General features: G+C 36.9%; 1 long non-coding RNA gene and 1 other non-coding gene across 2 annotated transcripts; both read left to right on the top strand.

Annotated features, from left to right (window-relative positions):
* The first annotated feature begins 2,279 nt into the window (after positions 1-2,279).
* On the top strand, positions 2,280-15,656 carry LOC149018100 (uncharacterized). Its single transcript, XR_016173178.1, has 3 exons — positions 2,280-2,563; positions 3,040-3,152; positions 15,444-15,656. It is a non-coding gene; the product is annotated as an uncharacterized LOC149018100 (long non-coding RNA).
* LOC149018101 (small nucleolar RNA R71) lies at positions 12,164-12,270 on the top strand. The gene has a single exon (XR_016173234.1). It is a non-coding gene; the product is annotated as a small nucleolar RNA R71 (small nucleolar RNA).
* Positions 15,657-20,738: the final 5,082 nt, after the last annotated feature.

The raw sequence follows: 20,738 nt of genomic DNA on the forward strand, positions 1-20,738 counted from the left end.
TAAACGGATGCGGATGCGAATTTGTAAGCGGATTTCGGTTGTCCATTTACACCCCTAGGTTTGAGAGTGGGTTTTATAAACTTATGTGTATTTATTGTTAAACCCTAGCTTAACTTTAAAATTTCAAGTAACCCAGCGCATAAATGCCAATGGTGAGAATAGGGGTGTCTAATTATAGCCTGAACCGTTAAAACCGAACCGCACTGGCCCCAACCGAACCTTAATGGGCCGTAATTGGGCTGAGGGTTGTGGAGCTCGCACCAACCCGAAACCGAACCGCAACCCGTTATAACCCGTTTGACAACCCGTTTTGTAATTTTACATTAAATAGTATTTGAATCATTATATTACCAGTAAGTAGCTCGCACCAACCCGTTTTGTATAAACAATTAAAAAAATTAATCATGAATTCAAAGATCAAATAATCATTTTACTACTTAATATCTAGGTTTTTGATTTCTATAGAATGTATGGGTTTTTTTTTAATGGAAATTGACCGATAGCAACTTTGTTTTCCATATTATTTTCGCTTTTGTTGTTGCATGCTCAATTGTTTCTTCTTATTCTTTTTCTTACACACCATAAACCATTAGTCAACTCGAATCTAAACCATTAGCCCGAACCCAAACCACACCAAACTGAAACCGGCCTGAAATCATTATTTTTCTAATGGACCGTGTTTGGGCTAGGTGTTTTTCAGCCCGAAACAATTAGGCCCAGCCCGAAATCGCCCCAAACCACACCATTGACACCCCTAGTTGAGAATGAATTCTCACGCATCATATCATATCATATCATACTACTATTTAAATTATAAACTCCAAACACTTGTGGTATGTATTTTACTTGACCAAAATACCCTCCTTGGACATGTAAACATACCCTCTAGATGTACCTACTCATAAAACCCACAAGCTACACGCCCCTCCGCTTAAAAAATACCCTTCCAGCTATACACTCGTCGCTTAAAAACATACCCTTTTCACGTACCTGCTCATAAAATCCACTAGCTACACACCCCACTGCTGTAAATCGAGGCGCCTGATCAATGGCAGCATCACCAACAAATGCACCCGTCCACACTCCCGCCATTAAAAAAAAAACCCAAAAAACTACGCACACCACCACTGTTAAAGCCAAATTTAAAAAAAAATTATTGTTGTTTTCTAAGATAGCTTCATGTCTTTATCTTCGAGGAAGCATCCCTTCAAAATTGCTCTGAACCATGATTACATCGCGAGGACACTCTTAGGAACCTCTATGTACACCATCAGTAACTGAAAGTTACGAGGTCGTTTTTATTTCCGATCCCAAAAGCCTCAGGAATCCGGATCTTCTCCCCGTCGGGGGAGCGCAGAGCCATGGCTTCCTGACCACAAAAACAGTAGGTCCCACTGATGAAATTTTTTTTTATTTTTTATTTTTTCCAAAAAATATTTGTCACCGTAGGCCCCACTGATATTTGTGGTCAGGAAGCGTAGGGGGAGCACAAAGGGGAGCTGATCCGGACTCAAGCCTCAGACCCCGTTTGAGACCCAAACTTCGGCTCCAAAGACGTCGCCTCCAAAAAATAAATCTTCAATGAAGCATGCCATGCCTTTGAAATTGCTCCAAATCCTGGTCGCTAAGATGCTCTCAGGAAGGTTGGATCTTTTCATCCCTTTGCTGAAATTGATGGATTGGCGGGTTTGTCATCAATGTATTGAGTTTCTTTTTTAGATTCATTTCTATCGTTCTGATTTGTTTCTCAGATAATTAGAAGTTAACACAGAAATGCTTCGTTTTGTTTTTGCTAATTTTGAAGAATGTGGGTTTTCTTTACAAGTCCTTAGAGAGGATAAAATGTTGTTTCTTTGTAGAGTTAGATTTTGGCAAACAAGGATTTCCCCTAATTTAGTGTCAAAAGTACCAGAGTGCTTTTGGGATAGCTGAACTTGCTTGGACTCCAACTGAGTCAACTGTGTGATATATCGAGGTAGGGATGGAGAGAGCCGATGAGATAAGTAGAGTGCCTGAAATCAGCGGCCTGGGTGCTGGTCCGTCCTTCTCAGGCAGAGACGCTAAGTCAGTGGGAGGAAGAGGAGGGCGTCAGGACAAAGCTCAGGCCTCAGAAGCAGATGGCCCTCAGCAGTAGAGGGGTAGAAACCCTGCTGGCAAAAAAGAATAAAAGATTAAAAAGGTTGCGTTTCAGTCACTGCTCCATTTCATTTCATTGTTTTACACTAATATTCCCGCTAAGAACAATGATACTGACCACTGGACACTACCATTTTCACATATTCTCGGTTACCTTTTCTTCTTCTTCTTCTCTCTTGCTGATGTTTATCGTTTATTTCTTATTTGCATTGTAACATCTTCTTCTTTGCAGTCCCATTTTCAAAATCTGATTTCTTCAGGTACAGAAAGAGTCTCATGGACTGCTAGACTGCCATCAGTTCAGGTTAGAAGCATTTGAGTTTAATCTTGTTTGTGAAGATGATTACATGGAGTTGGGAAGAACTGGTTAGGTGCTTGTTGGCTTGATGGTTTGCATGATTGGCTGCTTGTATATTCAGCTCAGCCGGTTGGTCTTTTTGCTGCCTTTCTTCCTCTCTATCTGAATTAGCCTTCTCTGTTTGGTGTCCGAAATACTTGCATATGTGGTAGAAGGTCAGGTTTAGGAATTTTGAGAGGACAAATTCCAGCAGAGATTTTGACCCATAATATGGAAGAGAAGAATTTCTCTGGATATTTGCCTAGAAACTGAGAAGACTGAGGTGGAGGTCCAAGTAATTTTTTTTTATTCTACTACCAAAGACTTCAAAAATTGACAGTAACTCTTGACGAGGTGCTTGCCTTTCTTCCCCCAGTTAAGCCTTCCTGGTCACATTATTGCATTATGAACTTAAACTCCCTGGTTTGGTTCATTTACACCAAAAAACATTTACCCAAGGTTATATTGGTGTCTCATTATATTTGTTGTCTAAGGATTATTACTGTATTGTTTCACATTTCTGGTTTGCACGTTCAAGATTATTTTGTATGCTACAATCTGTGCAGGACTCCACTTTTGAGTCTAGCAAAATACAAGTTTCTACCAGTTCCTGTTGCCATCTTGTATGAAGAAGATGTTGATGCTTTCCTCTCTTGCAGCATATTTGAACCTCAGCTAGGTAATGCTTTTCCTGTGCTTAAAATGTCTATAGGAGGCTATAAGACACTGAATTAATGATCAGATATATGCTGTTATGTGGTTAGAATTATGAGTTCATTTATGTCTGCATAGATTTGATTTCTTTTTCCTTTTCTTCCCTCACCAGATGGATAAAGTAGTTGTTAAAACTGATAAAGATAAAAAAAAAATGTGGTGATGGAACAAAGCAACGTAAAAGGGCTAGAACTGTAAAGAAGGCCAACCTCTTAATTTAAGCAAATTGATGTTCTTCCTTGAAGTAGGAGTTCAAGAGAAGGTTTACGAGGATGAAACTTCAAGGACAGATAGAAGAAAGCAGCAGAAAGTAAATAAATCTGAAAATATTATATGTTTGCTCCTTCTAGTATATCAGATATACCAGTAGCAATTCCACACCCCCCCCCCCAAAACCAAAAAAAAGAGAGATATCTTAGTAGAAGTAGAAATTATAGAAATATATTATGATACGAGGGTGCAACTGGACTATTTAAAGAAATAGAGATACTGATAAGGAAACGGGACTTGTAATGGGTGGATTAGAGATGGATTTTGTGGCTGGTTCTGACTTCTAACTGAGTTGGAAGATCTAGAGACAATGTCGATATTGCTGATACTTTCAGGGCTTTTTCCTTGAAGTGCTCTCATAGGGAAGACTGATATTGGAGGGTCAAAAGAACTAAAAGATGAAGTTGTAGGATGAAGAACCAAAAAGTGGTGGGAAGATATGAATGGCTTTGGGGTTGACAGCAACATGGCTTTAGTAGAGTTGCATGGCTGAACATGATTTAACCCTACAGTTTTTTTTTTTTGGATCTGAGGTTCATCCGGGCCAGCTTGCGCGCACCTTGATTATATCCTCAGGGGAGCTTGTTATATTAATGCCGCTGAATGGGTGCGAACCCAAGACCACCCCTAGGGAAGTTGGGTCTTTAAGGATACATGGTCCTTTCAACCAGACAGCTCAATTGAATGATTTTCCATTTCAGACGTGATGCGTTCAAAATCTGCTTAGCCCTTAGATCTCCTCGTGATGACCTGCAAAACGAAAGCGTCAGATGTGGCCCGACCGCGGGGGTCGGGAGTCCACCTCCGAAGGCTAAGTCAATTGATGAACTTAATCACAAACGGCTCTGCTAGAAGCACAGAGCTAAGGAATGAAGAACTGGGAAAGGTGACCTAGATTGTAAGCCGCTGATAGTTTAAGTCTATCAGTATGCATCTGAAACTGAGTCTTAGATTGTGTGTTTTCGATCTCCCTCACCTCGTATGGTAGTGAGGTTTATATAGAGTGTACCTTCGAATCTCCTTCGTTGGATGCACTTGAGCCTTCTTCGGGTAGTCGTTGGATCTTAACAGATAGATCCGTTGAGCAACAGACTACTACTAGTTTGGACTAGTAGAGGACTCCTGAAATAACTCTTTAGGTTATGCGATGGTTATCCCTTCGATAATGATTAGCTGCAGCCGTCAATTCGAGTCTGCCATCATTAGGGTAATTACCCTAATCCATAAGTAGGATTAGGGCGTGCTTGTAGCTGAATCAGTTTTCTTCTTCAGCAAGCCATCTTCTGGATCCGGTTCGCTCGGGAGCGAGTCGGTTCCCTTTGCCTCGACTGGGGTCGAGGGTCGAACTAGGTATGAACCCGGTTTGATCATAATTTCTCCGTATCAAGACGGTTGCTACCATTTCGATGATATTAGAAAATTTGGGAATCTATTTTAGAAATATTCTGAGTTTTTACTTTGGCTTTGACTACTGAGATTGTTTGAATTCCCATGGGCTTAGCCATGATCATGTGAAAATTAAATATTTGATTCCTTTCAACTTGTAATTTGGATATCAAAAGAAAAAGGCTCTGGTCATTGAAATTAAACTATAAACAACAACTCACCGATTCAAGTATTTGGGGCCAGGTTTGGATTTGGCAATATAACGATGAAAACGAATTACAACAAAAAAAAAAGATCAAGATATATATTGAAAGGGAGAGAAAGATATATATTAAGGATTTATGATAGTGAATGAGAATTGTGATGAATAAGAGAGATAAATACAAAGGTTGCAGTTTCTTTATGATATGAAGTTACACACATGTTTGTTAAGAAATGAAGCATTGGGTGTTAAGTTGGCTTGAAAAAACAAGAATGAATCTTTTGATGGGTTGGAAGATGGGAAGGGAATAGGAAGTAAAACGGGGCTTAAGGTGTCTGAGTTATGTTCATTGCAAAGAAACTCCATTTCCTTCTTTAGCACCCAACTACATTCATGTAAGTGTGATATAGAAGTGTTCTTTAAGAAGTGGGATCACTTATCAATATAAAAACTCTAATGGACTACTATGTAGATTGTAATGCTCATTCATTTAACTAATTTAAGATGGAGACTTGTGGAACATTCGTACAAAGAAAAGACATACATAAGTCTTAAGCTTTCCTGAAGAGGGGGTTTGGTTGGATTGTATTGCTGAGTTTTTTAAACAAGATAACATGGATGGTCATGGATGATGTCCTTCCTAAAAACCAAGTTTTATAGTAATGAAACAAATTAGTTTTCTATTTATGTTTATAATTGAGGTACGTGGTCTTTAGTAACAAACATCTTATCTTGGTGTCTTATTTTCTCTTTACTCTTACTCCTTTACCAAAAGTTTTACCTCTAATTTCCCTGAAAAGAGGAATCATTACCTTTTCTTATCATGATATTTCAAAATGGGCAAGCTACCATTTGTTTTTATCTCCTTAGTTGAATATGTTGATTTTTAATCCATTTATCTTAGTTTTCTTCCTCATTTCCTTGCCAATTTTTTTTATAGGGATTCATTATACATGACTTACATGAAAAGATTTTGCAAACACCATAGCTTTTTCTTTCTTAATTATAGAAATTTTTTTTTTTCTTTCTCTTTTCTTCTCTCTCTTCCCCCATGTATGGTCTCACGTGCATTTGCACGTGTTACTTAACTAGTAATCCATAATGGACAAAGAGTCCATTATGAATTTTGGATACTTTTCTATTATTTCAAAATAAAATTAAAAATGATAATAGCTGCCAAACAATTTTAAATAAAGAAAAATTCTCATAATAGAGAATGAGAATTGATACAAAAAAGAGCCTTAGACCATTGGTAGAACGCGGTACGAATTGGTAATTCATGGCTTACCCATAACATGAGCCCCCAAGCTTGCTTACCAAGTTGACCTTTGTTTAAACTCTGGTTTGGAGGCTTAAATTATATTCTTAATTAGCATGATGAATCTTCGTCCAACTCACTTAAATTCATTATGAGTTCATCTCTATTATAACGATTGAGGAATCTGCACGCACACTATAACTGTTATTGTAATCACAATACTCCTTTAGAGCTGAAACGTACATGAAGTACTTTCTTTAAGGTATTTAGACACCCCGATTTGTGCAATACGGGTTCTAAAAGTGTCTTCACCCCAAGATCAGTTAGCCCAAACCTTTAAGGTTGCACCCCAGAAAGGTTTACTCAAGGTATAATTAGGTTATGTTCACTGCTTAACAGAATAACAGGGAGAGAGAGAGAGAGAAAGAGGAGGAGGAATTCTGTGTGTCAAGAATGAGCACGAAAATGAGTTTATATAGAGCCCCAAAGGCTGTGGGTGAAAGGGTAAGGCTGTGAGGGTACCTTTCAGCTCAACTCTCTTCAGGAAGGTACCTCCAGCTGACCTCCCTACATGAGAGTGCCACTCAAATGGCTTCCCCACGTATTCACCCAGTAGTGGGCTATCCAGAATAGGGCCCATGACAAAATGTGCCTTCCGGACCAAAGTCCCAAGTCATATAGATTTATTAATATTAATATATATCTATATAACCATAGCAGGGTCACAACAGGATTCAAGCTCGGTTCGTCTTGCACAAATTAATAATACATGGACCCTTACTATATATAAACCATATAATCAAATCCTCTCAACTCGATGTGGGACTAAATAAAACCATAGATAAAAGACACGATTTAAAAAAATATTTATATAAAATAACTTTAATAAGTTTTAAACATATTTACAACAATCTCTAATTATGAGAATCCATCAGCACTAAAGTTCATCCCCGATTAAGAGAGTTCATCAGAGGTATCTTTTATGTCTCAATGCAATCCATTTGATCACATCTTCATCTTCGAATTTTTACTAACTACATGGTTGAATTTGGACCCTTTGACACCTGAGATTCCTTGGGAACTGATCATGGGTTGCGTTGCATTTTTATCTTGCTTCAGGATTATTCGGAGTCTGATCTTCTTGCCTTGGGAACATGCTCAACCCCTTATCATTACAGCTGCCTAGCAAAAGTTCTGTTGTGTCAGTTTTTGGCACGTTTCTCATAAATGCTAGGTTGTGATTATCCAATATGCTTGGTCCTTTGAAGTACGGTTTTGTACCTTCCTTATTGGCTAATCCGCTAATTCCATGTGTTTAAATGTTTCCCTCCAAAATGTGGATGAACCGTTTCTCCTTCCTCAAGTGTTAGTACAATTTAACTGCGACCGTTGATTCGAAACATCATGTTTTTTCCCTCTAGATCTAGAAAGTTTCCAATCACATCACTTCACCTCCCTGATCTTGTCGCTAACCAATCAAAATAAAATCCTATACTAATCTAGCAAGCAGAATGTACGGGGTCGAACTATGGGGAACTAAAAGGCTAAGTCACTAAGATTGAATTCAACAAAACTAAATTTAAACTAAATCTACTAATTAATGCAAAAACGTTAACTATGAATATGTGAAGATCTTTGGGATTTCGAATCCCCAATGCTTTTTCCTAACCGATATAACTCTACACTTCAAAGCAAATTAGGGATGGTTTTCCTAGATATGCCCTATTTTCGCAACACTATCGTCCTTCGCGGAAGCTTGGCACGCTTAGTTTGCTGAGCTATAGAACATCTTTGGCCAAACTCAAACACAATCAACTAGAAGAGATAGAACAATCAAATTAATGAAATAAACATGGTTCATCTACATCCCAAAGAAAAGGAACTAGCTACTCATAATCACAAAGTTCATAAGAAAAATAAGGTGAAACATAGGGAGAGAGAGAGAGAGAGAGAGAGAGAGAGAGAGAGAGAGAGAGAGCTGCATTCGCTGTCTTCTTTTCTTCTCTGTGGCTGGCTTCTCTTTTATGTCTCCCTCACACAATGAATCCCCTCTCTTTACCCGTCGATTTAACCTTTATTCTTTCGGATTTTGGAAAACCTCAAAACTGGAAAGTTGTAAATATTTTCAATATCATTCCATAGCATTTTGAATAACTGAAATCCAAGCTCATACGAGAGAGATATGTCCAAAATACTGAAGGTAAGTCTGTTTACCCGATTTTTAGATTTATTACCAATTTTGTTCCTTAGACCTCCACCTGTTTCCAATTTGACTAAGATCTCACTTTTCATGATTTCTTGGGCAACAAGATTGAATGCCATGATTTAAAATCCGCAAATATCTAATATATTTTCCAACTTTACTCCATATTATCTCTAATATCCAAAATCACCTTATTCCTGGAAAATACACAAAAATACTTAATTAGCTCTCTTCAATTAAATAAGTATGGGGAATTAAATCAAATAAATAATGGTAACTGCATGCTTATCAAATACCCCTACACTTGAGTGTTTGCTAGTCCTCGAGCAAAACGAAACAATAAATAAAATACGGGAAATAAATAAAAAGAAACCTAACACACTTTCGTAGGAATCACGGTTGCACTTAGCATGTGTAACAAGGCTTTAAACCCCTAGGTTACCCTAGTGGACGAGTTGTGTCTCGTGAGTGTTTGTAGAGAATATACACATAAAATTCTTAAGTGCTCTTCTAATTATTCTGGCAGTAGTAAGAGTAAAAAGATAGATTCCAAGACAAAGACACTCCACTAAAAACTGAAGGGAATATAGGCACCCCTACACTTAAGCTCTTTACACCCTCTCTTGAGTCTAGCTCTAGGCAAACAATTCAATCGAGAAGTCTCCTCTTATCTTCAGTCTACCAGTTCACCCTCAGATTAGACTAAACTAGGTACCAAATAATATCAAGAACTCAAGATCTAAGCAATATTGACCTTCTTAGACATTTCACCTTTATAAGCACATTAACTCACTTCTTTCTTTAATGGTCACAGTTCTAGTCCATGCAATGTCTTGCCGCTTAAGCTTTCTAGATGACCTATGTAACGAGTGTTGGGTCAGCCGCTCTCAAGCCAGATGGCCTTAAGGGACTTGGTGTAGAATACCCCTCGAACTTACTTACTCAAGCCAACTAGGCTACAGGCCAAGACTGGACCAAAGACACCCCAACTGTTTGACGCGAGGCATGATGTTGGTGACACTGAGACCCGGTTACTAAGAAGGAGGTCTAACCTTTAAACTTCAACATATTTTTTTCTTTTTCTTTTCTTTTCTTTTTTTTTTTTTTTTTCACATTATACTTCAATTCACTTCATATTTAAATAGTCTAAAATCGGTCTCAACTTGTCACCATAAGCACAAGGCAATACAAGACAACTAGATGATCAAACCTTTTGGACTACCTGGAGTTCTTATTTTCCAATTCAACCTCAGTCTCAAAATTTAAAACCCATTACTATTCTCTCAAGAGGGTGCTCATTACATCAGATAGGATTTCTAAAACACTTAAACTCTCATTTTGTATCGAAGCAAGGAATTAAAACATTTATCTTACCAAAGCCAGAAAAAATTGGGCACTTTATATCTTTGTAACTATGCTCTACCAATTATCAACAAGTCTTACTCGAGTTGACACCCCTCCACACTTAAATTATGCAATGACCTCAATGCATGCAAGATATATAAAAAAAATGATAGAAGCAAATAGAGGAAAGAGTTTACCCGATGTTTGAAATCATGATAGAGCACGCAACAGTAAAACCAGCAACAAACAAAGAAAAGAGAAGAAAAATAACAAGAAATAACATCTAAACAAATGGGTTGCCTCCCATAAAGCGCTAAGTTTAGAGTCTTCAGCCAGACTTAGTGAGATGCAGCCAATGGAGGTGGAGGCTCAAATCTAAATGTGAATGGTGACTTCTCCAAAGAAGTGGAAGAGTCCAACAATGTGTTGACTTCCTCAATATTTAGGTTAGATTCCCCAAATGGCAAGTAATGTTGTAGGGGATCATCAATAAGTATGTTTGGAATATAATCAACCACTACCTCATCAATAAAGTTAATCGCAAAGTACTCTTCATCTCTATTTGAGCTTAAGGATGCATTGAAGATGTTGACTCTAAGTTTCTTATTGCCAAATGATATGTCCATGACACCCGATCTACAATTAATGCAAGCATTTGCAGTGGCTAAAAAGGGCCGTCCAAGAATGACTGGTGGTAACTTATTTGTATTGTCCATATCTAGGATCAAAAAATCAACAGGAAAATATAGATCCTCAACCCTTACCAAAATGTTTTCAAGTAGCCCACGAGGACGTTTGATTGAGTGGTCTGCTAATTGTAGAATCACATTAGTGGATTTCAAATCTCCTAGACCAAACCTATCATAAACTGAACCAGGTAAAATATTCACACTGGCTCCCAAATCAAGTAATGCTTTACTTATGGATAAATCTCCAATGACACATGAAATTAAAGGTGTACCTGGATCTTTAAGTTTAGGGGGCAGTTGGTTGGAAATTACCGAGCTGACTTGTTCAGTTAGGTGCACAATTTTAGGTGTTTGAGTCTTCAACTTATGCTTTTGGGTGCACAAATCTTTTAGAAACTTAGCATAAGCTAGGACTTGCTTGATAGCATCTAATAGTGGGAGATTGATACGAACTTGTTGGAATAAATTAATCATCTCTTGCATCTTAGCATTCTTTCTAAAATCTGGAATTGAGGACTCAAGAGCTTTAGGGAAGGGGGCTTTGGGAGTGTAAGATTTAGGAGTAGGACCCTCTACAATCGGAATGTTCAACCCCTTACAAGGAAATTGATGGGGAATACTCACAAGTGGTGTTTCTTTACTAGGCTTGTGTGCATCATCGCCAGTCTCATGGGTCAAATCAACCTCCTCTCGACTCTGAAGATCAATGGGCAATGGCTTGGGAGTAAGCAAAGGTGCATAATATTCCTTCCCACTACGTGTCACAATAAAGACTGCTTGGACTTGTTCTTTCCTAGACCCAATTTGATGATTAGGGTTACCTATTAGTTGACTAGGTAACTGACCAACCTCCCTCCTACTAATGGCATCAGCTAGTTGACAAAGTTGGGTTTCCAATTTGTTAATGGACTGAGAATGGGAATGCAACAATTGAGTGTTTTGCTCTAGTCTACTAAGCGCCTTTAGTACCTTATCCTCAAATGATGAATTATGTGAGGGTTGTGGAGATAATGGTTGCTCATTCCTATAGGCATTTTGATGCATATCAAATGGAGGTGGCCTATAAGGTATTTGATTAGAGGGATTGGGCATTGAGTTTCGCCATGAAAAATTGGGGTGGTTTCGCCATCTTGGGTTGTAGGTATTGGAATATGGATCATTCCCCAATTTAGAGACTCCTTGGGCCAAATGTGCATGCTCCTTAACAAACTCAGGGTATTGTGTAGCCAAACAACAATCAGTGACATGATGGGATAGGCTAGAACATGAAACACATGCTTCAATATGATTAGATGGAGAGAAACTTGTAGGAAGTGGAGATGGGGTTTGTTGTCCTAATGACAAGAGATGGTCCAATTTCTTTGATAGCAAGTCAATCTTAGTGCTCATCTCAATGGTAGGATTGATCTCATAGAGACCGCTCCTCTTTGGTTGCCCAATGGATGGAATCTCAGTCCTAGCTGCTGAAGCATGGTGTTGGGAGTTTTCACTAAGGGTCTCAAAAAGTTCCCATGCCTCATTCTCATTCTTGTGCATGAAAGTCCCACCACAAGAAGAATCAATCATTTGCCTATGTCGGTCTCTAAGGCCATCATAAAGGCATTGAACCAATTGCCATTTAGGAATAGCATGGTGGGGGCACTTTCTAAGTAATTCTTTTATTCTTTCCCAGGCCTCATGAAATTGTTCTCCTTCTTGTTGGGAGAAACTCGTTATCGCTCTCCTAATGCTATTAATACGGCCAATGGGGAAGAATTTTTTAAGGAACTCCTGTTGCATTTTTGCCCAAGTACAAAATTCAACATTGTCCAAAAATTGAAGCCAATGCTTAGCTTTATCTTTAAGGGAGAATGGGAAAAGAAGTAACCTTAAAGCACCAACTGAGAGGTTTTGAATTTTAACAAGTGGATGACACCTCTAAAAACTCATCTAAGTGCTTATAAGGCTCTTCATTGGCAAGTCCATAAAAAGATGGTAGCATTTGAATCACACTAGATTTGATCTCATATTGAGCCGTCTCTATGTCAGGCAACTTAATACTAGAAACCGGAGTATATATCGAAGGAATGAAATGCTCACTCAAGGGCCTCATTGGAGGCTCATAGTTTGCCATGGTTCTTTGCCTTTTAAGGTTGGCCAAGGTCTCTTCTAACTCTAAGTCAAGTGGGGTTAACTCAAGGTTTAGGGACCGACGACTATGCATACACACAGAAGAATATAAAAAGAATAAGCTAAATAAGTAAAATTAAAAGAAAATAACTATAGCAAAAGGGAGAGTTTAGGACGTACCTAAAGGGCAATCCACGTGATCTTTCGAACAAAAGTGACACATGTGGGATCTGAGGGATGGGGATTTTTAAAAATTAACCTAAACAACCCAATCTAATGCAAATATTACAATTGAAAAGTCCTAAATACAATTATATCTAAGAAAGAAAAGATAACAACCTAATCTAATTATCGAATCGCTACTCTTGCAGTTACCTACAAAACAAAAGAAAAAGAGATTAGTTAAATAATCAAAGAAAAAAATTAGAAATTAAAAACTCTAAGATTACTCTAAAAATTATGTCTAATTGAAAAAAATCAATCCTAGCAACCGTGCTTTGGTTCCCCGGCAACGGCGCCAAAATTTGATCGTGTCGCTAACCAATCAAAAATAAAATCCTATACTAATTTAGCAAGAAGAAAGTACGGGGTTGAACTATGGGGAACTAAAAGGCTAAGTTACTAAGATTGAATTCAACAAAACTAAATTTAAACTAAATCTATTAATTAATGCAAAAACGTTAACTATGAATATGTGAAGATCTTTGGGATTTTGAATCCCCAATGCTTTTCCCTAACCGATATAACTCTACACTTCAAAGCAAATTAGGGATGGTCTTCCTAGATATGCCCTATCTTCGCAACACTATCGTCCTTCGCGGAAGCTTGGCACGCTTAGTTCGCTGAGCTATAGAACATCTTTGGCCAAACTCAAACACAATCAACTAGAAGATATAGAACAATCAAATTAATGAAATAAACACGGTTCATCTACATCCCAAAAAAAAGGAACTAGATACTCATTATCACAAAGTTCATAAGAAAAATAAAGATGAAACATAGGGAGAGAGAGAGAGAGAGAGAGAGATAGTTGTGGTCTTCTTCTTCAGCAATGAGAGATGAGAGCTACATTCGCCGTCTTCTTCTCTTCTCTGTGGCTGGCTTCTCTTTTATGTCTCCCGCACACAATGAATCCCCTCTCTTTACCCTTCGATTTGACCTTTATTCTTTCAGATTTTGGAAAAACTCAAAACTGAAAAGTTGTAGATATTTTCAATATCGTTCCATAGCATTTTGAATCACCGAAATCCAAGCTCATAAGATAGATATGCCCAAAATACTGAAGGTAGGTCTATTTACTCGATTGTTAGATTTATTACCAATTGTGTTCCTTAGACCTCCACCTGTTTCCAATTTGACTAACATCTCACTTTTCATGATTTCTTGGGCAGCAAGATTGAATGCCATGATTTAAAATCCACCAATATCTAATATATTTGCCAACTTTACTCCATATTATCTCTAATATCCAAAATCACCTTATTCCTGAAAAATACACAAAAATACTCAATTAGCTCTCTTCAATTAAATAAGTATGGGGAATTAAATCAAATAAATAATGGTAAATGCATGTTTATCAGTTGATCCAGGTTGTTAACCGATGGCAAACCGACTCTGACCACCAGACCCTATTCCAGCAATCTTGTTTGGAGTCAGATTTTGGTTCGGTATTGTTCCAATTTGTAATCAAGCTATTCTTCATAATTTTGCTAGGCTCTAGGTGATTGTTTGGCTTTTTAAATTGCACATTCTTGGTTCCCTTGGTGATTACTAACATCGTAGTCAAGTGAGGAAGACCATCTTATATAATAATGTGTTTAAATTCATGTTCTATTCATGTATATTATGCTTGTGTGTGATTGTGCAACTTTGTTATAGGGCATGTATGCATGAGTAGCAACATGCGTTATATTTTATTTATTTTGTGTTATTTACTTTCAATTACAATTATGACGATAATGATATGATGGGAATGAAAGAATGATGCATACATGTATATTAAACTCAAAGTTGTGGGTTCATCCATTATTCTTGGTACCAGCATTCCATTTGATTCTTTATTGTGCATGCTATTTATGTGTCTAGATGCATGGCTAGAAACCCATATCATGCCATCACCCTTTTTGTATGGGTATTGAAGCCGAGTGACCCGTGACAACAGTGCTAGGTGAGGGGACACAACAAAGCATGTGTTATTCATGGTAGGGTTGCATATGGATAAAGGAGGCATAGTTCAAGTTGGTTGGAGCCATAGGATGCGACCTGGGCCATTTTATGCGGATGACCATAGGGTTAAGGTAGGCATAGTCTGAGTTGGTTAGTGCCATAAGATTCAACATTTCCTAGATAGATGAGGATATCATATCGAGTTGGCTAGTGTCATAGGAAGGATATCCAATCCTAGTATGTCATGACTACATAGATAACCCCCTTTGCATTGGGCTAGAGAGTTTTCGTGACACACGCCAGATCTCATGCCAATGGTCGTGATGAGAGAATGTGGCCATATTCCCCAACCATGGTCAATAATTGGACTGTTACTCCATACCTCAGTCATGATGCCCATACGGTTGGAGCCGTTGGGGTCTGTGTGAGACCTTCTAGAGAAGATTAGTGTTATGTCTTAAAACGTGTCTACCTATAGAGATTGGCACAGTTAGATTCATAGGAGCATATTCGTACTCACATTTCATTTGAACATCATAATATATACATGAATTAAATGCTTGGTATATGATATTGCTGCCTTCACTAAGTTCATTGGAATTCATCCCTTGTGAAAATATTCTTCTTAGACTTTTATACAGGTTATGAGGACACCGTCTTCTCGGAATACATGGTGCTACCGGAGTCTTGCGATACACTAGTGAATGAGGAGATTGAGACCCATGGCAAGGCATGTCCATGAATGGAGTGTTCGTACGCTATTTGACTATTTCAATCATCGTGTGCTTTTCTTTTGGAACATAGTAGAGTTTGATTGGGGATACATAACTTTAATTAGAGTTATTGAGGGTTTACCCTTCCAGACCTTTGGATAACATTTTAAGACTTCCGCTATTATAACAATGAATTAAATGTTTAACTTTGATACTTAATCTTTGGATAACTGTAATAACTTATATTTAGAACCTTTTAATTGCTTGCTCTTTGATTATGCTATTGTATATTATGTGTTATGGGTTGGCCGCGAACCTAGATCTTGTGATTATGGATCACCTCCACACGTATGCGGATAACTCCAATATGGGCTGAGTGGGGTGTGACACCCAATGTCCTGAATGCAAGATGGTTATAGAAAATTTGACCACTATCAACTAAACGAACAAGATGCAATATGGAACTTGTAGTGGGATTCCTACTTAAGTGGACCTTCTCCATTCTTCTCGGCATTGTCCTAAAGAATGATTTAGCAGCACCCTGGAAAAGACAACATAGTCATCAGAAAATATTCATCAAATCAAAAGGAAGATATAAAATAAACTTAGTCCCAAACTATTTTACTGGTATTAAAAGTAGAATACAATACACATGAACTTCTCTCAAGTTAAAGGTATCTCACGAGAGATTAGCTATCAAATTTCATCTTAAGCTCTATAATGGAATTATACCTCCTAAAAGAAGTAATGGATGTTATTGTTGGAGTGGAAATAAATTGCTTCATAACCACATGGAACAAAAAAACAACAGAGCCAAAATGAAGAGTGCAACATAACCAAGCACCGAATGAAGAAACGAATTGAGTTAGCCAAATACTCTAGTCTCTTAAAACATCCACCAAAGGCAAACATATCATACCAGCCAAATTTCCCAGCTAGGGGATTTGCATCAGCCCAACAAAAAAGAGAGCATGGGAGAATGTGTTGGGTTCGGAATACTAGTAATCTCCAACAGCATTGTTTACTGCTTCTTCCTGAATTTCTAGTTAATCTCTGACGTCTTCAATCATTTAAACTAAGGCAAAAATAAGCATCAGTTAAATGATATAATGATAGGATGAGCTTTTTTAAAGAAATTTGAAGGCAAAATTTCACAATGAAGATAAAATAAAACAATTGAAGAAGTTTGACCCGTCTAGAGTTCAAACGTTATGTGTCATGCACTAAAAATGATTTTCAAGAATAAGATCATTAAAAGACATGAAAATGGGCGAGAAGTAGTGATGCAAACCTGATAGCAAGAATTTTTTGATCCATCTGTATTAGAACCATCTACATACTAGAACAAATCATGTCAAATAGAAGGTTCATTTAAATAGGTCTGAGTATATGACCGCATGAAACACAGAAAATGTCATCTTCCACAAGCTTTCAGCGTTCAACTGAGCTGGTCAGTGATTTCCAAATTTGCTTCTCCCTGCAACTGGAAATGACTCTACACATTCCCCACCCACATAATGGATGTTGGCTATCAGCTAAAGCGTGGTGCACCCTGTAAAAATGAGATTTAAGCATTGGGTGAGAAGAGGAATTCACTAGAAAGAGATGAGAAGAGGACTGATTAACCGAAGGGGAAAGATGATCGCATTTGGCTGTGAGAATACAGGAGGAGTAGGCTAAATGAATAGGAGTGTCTATCACACGAAGAAGAAGAGCAGGTTGGTTTAGAATAGCTAGGGGAGAAACAAAGAATTGTTACATTGACATTTTTATCCTTTGGAAAAATTAAAATCCCTACTTTCTAATATTTATATGATAAGTCTATATAGGTCTGAAAAAGGATAACATGGACTTATAACAAATTTATTTAAAAACAATGAATGAATATTTTTACCCTAAATTACAATTAGCATCTAAAATTCTGAATAGCCATGTATGAAAAGTCATTTTGGTGGAGAAATATTACAATTTTGTTCAATGAAAGATTTGTCACAAATGAAAGTGCATACTTTTATATGATAGTGATAAGCATGCATTTATCATTATTTATTTGATTAATTTTTCATACTTAATTAAAAGAGAGCTAATTGATTTTTTTGTGTATTTTTCAGTAAAAAAGTGATTTTGGTTATTAGAGATAATATGGAGTAAAGTTGGCAAATATATTAGATATTGGTAGATTAAAATCATAACATTCAATATTGCTGCCCAAGAAATCATGAAAATTGAGATCTTAGCCAAATTGGAAACAGGTAGAGGTCTAAGGAACAAAATTGGTAATAAATCTAAAAATCGGGTAAACAGACCTAGCTTCAGTATTTTGGGCATATCTCTCTCGTATGAGCTCATATTGCTATGATTCAAGATGCTATGGAACAATATTGAAAATATATACAACTTTCTAGTTTTGAATTTTTCCAAAACTTGAACAAATAAATGTCGAATTGACGAGTAAAGAGAGGGCATTCATTGTGTGCAGGAGACATAAAAGAGAAGCCAACCACAGAGAAGATAGGAGGACGGCGAACACAGATCTTGACTCTCATCTCTCTCATTTATGAAGAAGAAGACCACATCTCTCTCTCTCTCTCTCTCTCTCTCTCTCTCTCTCTCTCTCTCTCTCTCTCTCTCTCTCTCTCTCTCTCTCTCTCTCTCTCTCTCTCTCATCTTTATTTGTCTTATGAACTTTGTGATAATGAGTAGCTAGTTCCTTTTCTTTGAGATGTAGATGAACCATGCTTATTTCATTAATTTGATTGTTCTATATCTTCTAGTTGATTGTGTTTGAGTCTGGCAAAAGATGTTCTATAGCTCAGCAAACTAAGCGTGCCAAGCTTCGGCAAAGGACGATAGTCTTGTGAAGATAGGGCATACCTAGGAAGATCATCCTTAATTTGTTTTGAAGTGTAGAGTTATATCAGTTAGTGAAAAGCATTAGGAATTCGAAATCCCAAAGATCTTCACGTATTCATAGTTAAAGTTTTTGCATTAATTAATAGAATTAATTTAAATTTACTTTTGTTGATTTCAATCTTAGTAACTTAGCCTTTTAGTTCCCCATAGTTCGACCCCGTACTTTCTGCTAGCTAGATTAATTAGTATAGGATTTTATTTTTTATTCGTTAGCGACACGTTAAAAAAACTAGAAATTAAAAACACTAAAATTACTCTAAAAATTATGCATAATTGACATGCTTTGGTTCCCCGGCAACGACACTAAAATTTGATCGTGTCGCTAACCAATAAAAAATAAAATCATATACTAATCTAGCTAGCAGAAAGTAAGAGGTCGAACTATGGGGAACTAAAAGGCTAAGTTACTAAGATTGAATTCAACAAAACTAAATTTAAACTAAATCTATTAATTAATGCAAAAACTTTAACTATGAATACGTGGAGATCTTTGGGATTTCGAATCCCCAATGCTTTTCCCTAACCGATATAACTCTACACTTCAAAGCAAATTAAAAATAGTCTTCTTAGGTATGCCCTATCTTCACAAAACTATCGTCCTTCGCCGAAGCTTGGCACGCTTACTTTGCTGAGCTGTAGAACATCTTTGGCAAGACTCAAACACAATCAACTAGAAGATATAGAACAATCAAATTAATGAAATAAGCATGGTTCATCTACATCCCAAAGAAAAGGAACTAGCTACTCATTATCACAAAGTTCATAAGACAAATAAAGATGAAACATAGAGAGAGAGAGAGAGAGAGAGAGAGAGAGAGATATGTGGTTTTCTTCTTCAGAAATGAGAGAGATGAGAGCCAAGATCCGTGTTCGTCGTCCTCCTCTCTTCTTTGTGGTTGGCTTTTCTTTTATGTCTCCTTCACACAATAAATGTCCTCTCTTTACCCATCGATTCGACCTTTATTCTTTTGGATTTTGGAAACACTCAAAACTAGAAAGTTGTATATATTTTCAATATCGTTCCATAGCATCTCGAATCATAACAATCCAAGCTCATACGAGAGATATATGCCCAAAATACTGAAGGTAGGTCTGTTTACCCGATTTTTTGATTTATTACCAATTTTGTTCCTTAGACCTCCACCTGTTTCCAATTTGGCTAAAATCTCACTTTTCATGATTTCTTGGGCAGCAAGATTGAATGCCATGATTTAAAATCCACCAATATCTAATATATTTGCCAACTTTACTCCATATTATCTCTAATAACCAAAATCACATTTTTCCTGAAAAATACACAAAAATAATCAATTAGCTCTTCTTTAATTAACTAAGTATGTGGAATTAAATCAAATAAATAATGAAAGTACATACTTTTATATTATAGTATGATAAATTATAATTATAATTCATAATTCTGAATAACTATATATGAAATATCACGTGGCATTTTTTATTTGAATTATCAACTGGTACCATTTGATATGATTCTAAAGATGAGGGCAAATTGCCACTAAGGTCTAGTTATAAGTTGCAAATTAGTTGCAAGATCACAAAATTTTACTAACATGATCTCTGACATTAGAAGAAACAGAGGTCCTCCAACAAAACTGAAATGTGAGGGTCATAAATTTTAAGATAGAAACTTTGATACGAAGAAAATAACAGAGGATGCAAAATTGATAAACAGAGAATCTAGGAAGTCAAGTGTAAGGAAAAAGTAAGCACCAACCTTACATGAATAATAATGAATGATTGAGAAACAAGAACCTTTCTTTATGATTATGAGGATGAGCACAAATTGAAACCAAGGTCTAGTTGTCGAATGTATAGAACAATTGCAAGAACTGAAGAATCACTCAATTTTACAAACATGATTCTGACATTAAAGAAAATAGAGATCTTCGAGAGAAAATCCAAGACACCCATGTCATATTCTCACGAAATTGATTTGTAGTACGAAACAAGAACTCAGCAACTTCATGGTATACTTTAAGAATTACAGATAATTACATAAAGTTTCTAACATCCAGAGATGCCCATTTCGAGGGAGCTAATACCACTAATAAATGCACTTCCTTTCCTCAATATAGATTTAGTCATTATTTTTTTGTTTGGTTTTCTTATTCTTTTTTCCATTATGTGATTGAGGCAATGAACTTCATTTAATTTTGATGCACACCCCCAATAAAGATATTAAACTCTTTGGCAATGCATTTTCTTGAACTTAAGATTCTTTTAGCAAACTAAGAAACTATAAAACCAGTGCATAGGATGTCCTGTATCTGCAATTCTTTG

This window comes from Hakea prostrata, chromosome 4 (genome assembly GCF_041222555.1).
Source record: "Hakea prostrata isolate BN-2017 chromosome 4, UWA_Hpros_2, whole genome shotgun sequence".
NCBI lineage: Eukaryota > Viridiplantae > Streptophyta > Magnoliopsida > Proteales > Proteaceae > Hakea > Hakea prostrata.